This window comes from Antechinus flavipes, chromosome 5, assembly GCF_016432865.1.
Source record: "Antechinus flavipes isolate AdamAnt ecotype Samford, QLD, Australia chromosome 5, AdamAnt_v2, whole genome shotgun sequence".
Taxonomy (NCBI): domain Eukaryota; kingdom Metazoa; phylum Chordata; class Mammalia; order Dasyuromorphia; family Dasyuridae; genus Antechinus; species Antechinus flavipes.
The window spans coordinates 208,796,438-208,804,379 of record NC_067402.1 but is presented as its reverse complement, the minus strand read 5'-3'; the positions used below and the strand labels follow the sequence as shown (position 1 = coordinate 208,804,379).

The 7,942-nt window shown below is 35.6% G+C and overlaps 1 long non-coding RNA gene across 1 annotated transcript; it reads right to left on the bottom strand.

The window, feature by feature from the left end:
* Positions 1-278: 278 nt before the first annotated feature.
* Positions 279-6,814, bottom strand: LOC127564925 (uncharacterized). The gene is made up of 5 exons (XR_007954391.1): positions 6,324-6,814; positions 3,994-4,082; positions 3,487-3,552; positions 656-760; positions 279-530 (listed from the first exon to the last, which is right to left on the bottom strand). It is a non-coding gene; the product is annotated as an uncharacterized LOC127564925 (long non-coding RNA).
* Positions 6,815-7,942: the final 1,128 nt, after the last annotated feature.

The following is a 7,942-nucleotide window of genomic DNA, read 5'->3' as shown; positions in this document are numbered from 1 at the left end:
TTCCTCGTTCAAGAGATCAAAGGAAGTGTGTGTGTGTGTGAGAGTGTGTGTGTGTGTGTGTGTGTGTGTGTGTGTGTGTTCTAGTAGCTTCATTTGGAAAAAGAGCAATAATTTGCAAATTTTCAGCCAAAAACCGTCTCAGATTAACAACCTGGGAGCATCTCATAAACATAAATCTCTGTTTTCCTTTTTTTCCAAGTGCTTTGCCTATTTAAGCAATAGTAAAAACAAATAGGAAAATGCATCATCAATATTTTCAGGAAACATCATGCAGTTAATTGGAATAATTGAAACAACACCTAGAATTTATTTAGCTTTAAGATTTGTGCAATGCTTTATATTAATATCATTTTATTTTATTCTCACAATTGCCCCAGGAAGTAGATGCTATTTCATTTTACAAATGAGGAAACTGAGGCAGGAAGAGATTAAGTAAATCACTCAGCATCACATGGTTGGGAAGTATCTCAAGAAGATTATGTTTTCTTGAACGTAAGCTCTTCACTGTAGCCACTATACCACCTGGCCGCCTAAGAAAAACCAAATCAACAACAACTATTAGGTAATCTTATTTTCACCACAATTAAATGCTAAACATCATGGAAGTTTCCCATCTTATGAGGGAACTTCTATGAAAGTATACAGATTGATTTACCTGGAAATGTCAGTTATTGACATGACTCTTCTGAAGATACCTTTGTGAATTTCAGCCATTAAAGGTTATTCTCAGACTGGCTCTAGATAAGGTCTGTAATAGCAACTGTTTTGAAGGAAGTAAAGGTTGATAACAATAATTATTTAACAATCCTTTAGGTAATGACACTAGCCCTGGGAATTGAAGGCAATGAAAAACCAGTGGGACAGACTATAAATGAGGATTCTGAATCTGGCCTTGTAATATAAATTACTCACATCTATATGGCACTTGAAAATTTTCAAAGTACTTTTCTCACAATAATCATGTTAGGAAGGTAGAACAAATATTCTTATCTCCTTTTCATGGAAACCAAGGCTCAAAAAAGGATTTGCTGATGGTAGTCAGTAAATGTTCAAGTCAGGATTCATTCCCAAATTTCTGGGTGCTAAGTAAGCCTCATATTCTTTCCATTATTTCAAGTTCTCATTACTACTGTTACTAGTGAGGTTAAAAAATGTCTGTATTATTCTAAGTCTTTACAAAGGATCTCATAAACATTCTCTCATTTAATCCTCTTGACAACCCCTAGAAGGTAAATAGTGTGGTTTATTATCTCCTAAATAACTCAGAGAGGTTAATTAATGTGAGTTACCCAAGGTTGTATAGCTAGTGGGAGAGTTGAAATTTGAACCTAGATGTTCTGACCACAAGTCAAGTGCTATTTTCACCTCATCTTATTGCCTCTTGACACTGGATGTAAATTTAAATAGTGTCATCTATAACATACATTTGGTACTAATATAAATTAGGGGGGGGGGGGGAATGATGCTGGCCAAAGCCCCTCCCAACTGTGAATTAGCTTTTAAAAGCCAGAAATGTCAGCACCTTTATTTTTGCTGCTCAAAGGTCTCAGTGTAGAAAGAATGTTGAATATGGAATCAGAGGACCTGGGAGTTCAAATCTGGTGTGAGATGCTTGCCATGTAGACAATCTCTTAACACCATTAGGTTATTATTAGGTCAGTCTCCCATATATTAGCTATGTAACCTTGGCAAATCAGTTTCCTCCATCATAAAATGAAGGTGGGTAGGTGCCAGATGGACTCTTAGAACCCCCTCCTTCCTTCTATATATTTCCATAGTCCTCTGAAATAACCATAAATATCTACAAAACTTCTTGAATATATGATATTGGAGACTGAACTTTTAAAATAGAAATGAACAAATCATATCCTGCCTTCCGGTCCTTTTTAAATAAAATGTGGCTAGGAAGATAGCTACACTGTTTTTTGTATATAGTAAGCTATAACCCCTTTTTAGTTGCATCTGTTTTCTTCAAATACAGCTCCTTCAGTCTCTGTAATAATCATGAAGCTGTCAGGTCTGGCTCTGCCTTTTTTACTTAGAGTAGGAAGTTGTACTTATTTCCAGGATTCTGTTTACTGGTGGAGTTTCACTGCTCTCTGCTGGAGAAGCTCAAAGTGGGACCAGCCAGACTTCTTGGGCCCCAACCATTCAGAAATGCAGGTGTGATGGCTTAGCTGATAACCTCTGAAATCAGCTTCAGCACAAGACTTGCTCATTTGTCATATTCCACAACTGAAGAACTATATTGTGCAGGATAGAGAGAGATCCCTTAGAGAAGAGAATGAGGAAGGGAAAGGGATACTACTGTCAAATCTCTAATTTCTTTCCTCACATGAAGTCCTATGAGGAGAGCTCAATCACAGCTATAAGATATAAAGATTTTTGCTTAGATTCACTTCAGCTTTCACACTTCTGATTCTAATACGGAGAGGAAAAATTAGATTTCCACCTACTTTTGGAATGGGAACACAGAAAAACTTATACATGCATCTTGACAATTTGATTTTTTATTTGGGGAGAGGTAGTTTTTTATTTTGATTGTGTGAGATAGTAGTCATTTCTATGATGTAAAACAAGAAAAGGAGGATCCAAAAAGTTTATATATTTCATGAATAGACAGGCAATGAATCATTGATTTTCTGCTAGTCTAGTAAATATTTTAGATAATTTTAATTTCTCAAAAATAGTAAATAGAATCATAGACCAATAGGAAGCTTGCTGTTTTTCATGCACTAATAGAAGACAAAATTCCATACTACAAGTAAAGATGTAAAAATATCCCCAAAACTCAGCTATACCACAGTCCAAATCATTGCCCTCAATTACCTGACATAATGTTGATCCATTAAAAATTAGCAACAAAGCCTTCATCATACCTAATAAACAAAATCTCAAAGTTGTAAAGGAATTTTTAAAAATTAAGATATAAAAACCCAACAGAAAGCAAAATAAAATAAAATGAAAAAAAAATGACAGAAGAATGACCCACTATTACCCTCATCATCCTGTTACTAGTGAAGGCATTTTGAGAATGTTTTCATTGAGCATAAGAAGCTACAATGTATATATATCCTGATACTTTTTATTCAACTACAAAAAAAGTAACTGTCTTTTCCACCTGTGGAAAAACCCATAGAATATTAAATGCAAATAATAATAATAATAATGATAATAATAATTGCAAGGTCCCAAAACCATTTCTATTTAAATTTATTTTGAACTAAATGAAAGTGATGATTCGGATATCATCACAGTAATAATGCCTTCAAAAAAATAACATGATAAAAATAATAATAGTAGTAAAAATAATAATATTAATAGGAAATCAACTTGTCCCAAGACTTTTTTCTATCTAAATGCCATTGAACTATATTGAGATTGACAAGAAAATCATAACATTAGGACTAGCATGACAACTTGTCTCAGAATCATTTCTATATGTCCTTCAAATATAAATGAGAATAAGAAATAATAAATACTCACATTTGTAAAACCCTTTGAAGGTTTACAAAGAACTTCCTATACCTGATTCCATTCAGCGTGTCCTACCTTTAAAGACATAAATGGAGATGTGAAATGTAAAATGTTATTCATGTACATGTATGTATATGTATAAATATACACACATGTGTGTTTGAAGATGGACATACATATGTGACTATATTCATATCCTGAGAGTAAAGATATTATAAGCATAACAAATCCTGAAGATGTTTTATATTTCTTTAGGTCTTCAGTTTTTCAAACCTAAAAACAACTTGCTGAATATAAATCATAAAAAACCCACTTTTACAACAGCATTCAAGTGCTATTATATTCTACAGCATTCCAAGTGAATTATTGCTGCGCTGTCAAAGAAAACAAAAACATTTGGGAAGGACTGTTTATTTTACAGTGGTTGACCAAAAATATGCAAGTAGTTATAAAAAAAATAGTTGATGGCTCACAATGGGCGGTACTATTTGCACGTTTTGAAATCCATTCACAAACCTTCAACACTGATTTTCCATCACTGGAGAGAATAGGCGAGGTAGGGGCCGAGGCATTTCTTGTGGGGAAATCCAGTTATTTTCTCGTCACTGCAGTTCAAAACAATTATACATGAATTATGTGTTCTTCTTGCTACCCATTCAAAGAGATTTGAAAGCATGACATTTTTTCCCAAGAAGAGATTGTTAATAAAAATAGTAGTTATCTTATAAGGTACTAGTTTGCATTTGTTATGATTGGTGTTTTAAAAAAATGAAAAAGAAAACACGGCATCCAAAATATTCCATTTTCAGTGTTAGTAGAAAACTCATAGATTTTAGAGATCATTTAGGCCAATTGTTCTGAATCTTGAGTGTGTGTGTATGGGAGACAGACAGACAGACAAAATAGAGAAACAGAGAATGAGATGGAGACAGAGACAGAAAGATAGACACACATACAGAGAGAAAGAGAGAGTTCCCTTGGGAGTCTGATGAATCTTATAGACCCCTTCTCAGAATAATGTTTGTTGCCTGTATTCACAATTAAAGAAAATGATAAATTTCAATAAAAAACTAATAAAAATAAAGATATGATTTTTATTTTCCCCATCCAAATTTATGGCCCACTTGAAGTCTACTAGGATATAAGATCTCCAGGTTAGAAACCCTTGATGTTGGTCAGACCTTTCATGTTATAGAAAATGAAACTGAGACCCAGAAGAGTTAAGGAACTTGCTAAGGATTCCATGGTTAACAGGTACCTGAGACTAGATATGAATTCAGATTTCCCCAATTCCAAGTCCAGTGCTCTATTTACTAGAATATCTAGCCATCTCTTCCTATAAGCAGGAAATCCTTAATCCAACATTTTCTAAACTGTGTTTTATGGATTCTAGATCTCATAAAATATGTGACTATAAGCTCCATGACAGAGTTTAGGTGCTAGCTATGCTTTCTTTCCTTTGAAAAATATCAAAAGTGACATTATAAATGTATCAGAAATACATAGGATGTGGGACAATTTTCAGCATGAAAAAACTTTTCCACTAAAGAACATCCATGTACCACGAACTTTTGGTCAGCACTATTCTATCAATCTATCAATTCTATTAATATTTTACAGATTCCAGAATGCCTTCTGTCAAAATTAGATCAAGAGGTAAGGTTTAAATCCATCAAGGAGCAAGCATTTATTGAGCTTCTAATTATATGCTCAGTGCTATGCTAGGTATTTTGAGCAGCATAAAATAAGACATGACCTCTGAATTAATACATGAAATGATTTAATCAGTATTAAGTCTTAAACTATGTAGTACTATCGATGAGTGCAATAACAGTTTACAGGAAAAAATTAGTTTGAGAAATAGTTTGTTTTCTTATTTGTAGAGAACACAAAGACTTCTTACAGACTTATCTATAAAATGAAGATAATTATATGACTATCTCATAATGTGTTAAATCTTAAAAGTACTATATACATTCTAATTATTATCAGATACAGAATCATTCCTAGAGTTTACAATTTTATTTCCCATTCAACTGATGACTCGGTGGTCTTGAACAAAATATTTAAACTCTTAAAGCCTCATTCTATCCATCTGGAAAACACAGGGATAATTCCTGGTTCTAATTGTCCTCAACAGGATGGACAGGAATGGTATTCTCAAGTAATTGTCAAGTAATGTGCTTGAAATTTTTTTCAAGTGAGAAGTTTTCATTTGAAGAGATACCATTGTTACTTTCTCAGGTATATGCAAATGAGAATAAATATTGAACATGTTGGAGCCTTAGTATTGGTAAGCTGCTCCAGGCCCTCATGAGTTCAGGCTTGGATTTCTGGGTTGATAAAGAATAGGAGAGGCTTGCACCTTGATCCCTTCTCAACAAGGCCTTATTCCCCAAAGGACATTACCATCTCCCCAGTCTTCAAGACTTCGAGAGCTTGCGTAGCCTGGGAGTTGGACTGATGTGTTGTACTTAAGAGGCATCCGTATCTTAAGTTGTTGTCCTTTTGCTGCCTCAGTGTTTGTGTGTTGAGGGAAGCAACATAAGAGCTTTCTGCCATAGTATCTGCCTTCCCTCTGCATGATCTCTGAATTAATAACATTTTGTCCATCTAGGACATAAAAGTTGGCTAAAACATACAGGATTATGAAGCAATCTTTTGGTTAGTAGTAAAGAAACAAAGCAAAACAATAGAAAAAAAAATTCCAACAAATCTTCAAGTCTGCTACTAAGTAGTGGAAATATGGAAGTTATGACTGGTTTAGTCCTGGCATGAGTACTGTTCTGCAGAAAGAGAGACACATACAAACACATAGAACTGTACAAAAGGAGAATTTGACTCACCCACTTCTCTCTCTGGCTCTCTAGAGACAAAACTGCACACATATACTCTGAGCAGTTGCTAATGAAGATCTGTGAAGAAAGCATGCTAATCCTGGTGAACTTGCCTTTCAAAAATGAGCTGAGACCACTGAGTCATTGCTGTTTACACATTTCTAGTCCCTTTAACTTCACCCTTTTTCTTATATACTGCCTTCAGAACTGATCTAAAGGGAACTCCTGGGAAGTCCCTGAGTCCCACACAGCAAAAATTCAATTAGAGATGGGGGCTAGAATTGCTGGGAAGCTATTTGCCAGTTCCTCATTATGATCTTCTTTCATTTATGTCTTGATCCATCTGCTGGCCTGAAACAACAATATAATTAAAGATATCTGGGAAGTAGGGGGGTTCCCCTCCAGAACCAGAATAAAAAAATCTTGTGCTCATATGTGCCAAAAACAACCTTAGTCAATGAAAGTAAGCGGGAAAGGGAAGAGATACACTGTGTGCTTGACTTTTCTGCTGCTTATATGAGAATCATGCTCCACTCCTTCTGCCAGCTGGCCTCCATCCATTCTGGCTGCTTCAACTTGAACAGAGGGGATACTACTGAGAGAGGAAGCCTCTTCTCATGTGCTTGCTGGCGGGATTGTCAATGGCCCAAGTCTTGTAGTAGATCCAGCAACACAAAAACAAAACAAAGATATAAAGGAACCCAGCTGATTCAGCAGTGGGTATTAACAGCTAAATCTACTCAGGGCAGCCACAGATCACTGAATGTTAAAGCATATGGGAGTTTAGACACCCTTATGTCCAATCTTTTTATTTTACAGAGGGGGAGACTGAGTCCCAGAGAGGTGAAGTGGCTTAGCAACCCAATAAGGCAGGTCATCGTAGAATGCAGATGTCCAGATGTCACATCATTTTCCATACTATTATATAAGGTTCTTACTCAGTTTTTATTAAGCTCCTTTTGTGTGTCCAGAATTGTTCTAGGTGAGGAGAGGGAGACTTCTGGCCCATAGGTCATATTACACCTTCAAAATCATTAGCTAAGGCAACTGCATGTGATGATGAGCTGAAATTTAGCACACCAACCTCTCACTATTTGAATTCTACAAGTTGATAATTTCATATGGCCCAAAAATGATGTTATAAATATCTAAATGACCCTTGGCAGAAAAAAGGCTCACCACCTCTGTTCTAGGTACTAGTGATACAAAGATGAAAAATCCCTGTGATCACAGAATCATATCTCTAGAGCCATAAAAAATCTAGGGGACCAGTCCAATTCTATCTCACCTTCACCTCCATTTTGCAGATTGGGAAACTCAGACCCGATGAAGGTAAGTTACACAATAGTAACCAGGATTTGAATATAGATTTTCTAACTCCAGTCCATGATCTAAATAAACATACAATCAAATTGGGGATAAGGGAGACAGAGGCAGGCAGGAAAGGATAAGAAATGTACACCAGTAAGCATGATACAAAATTGGGCAAAAGAAAGATAAAATATACCAGTAAGATGCAACATGCATCATAACCCTTGGGCTGCATCCATTCTGAAGACACAGTGAGACAAAGGGGAACACCTTCATCATGTGGTGTGGCCCTTTGTGACAGATTCGTGGGTCTAAAT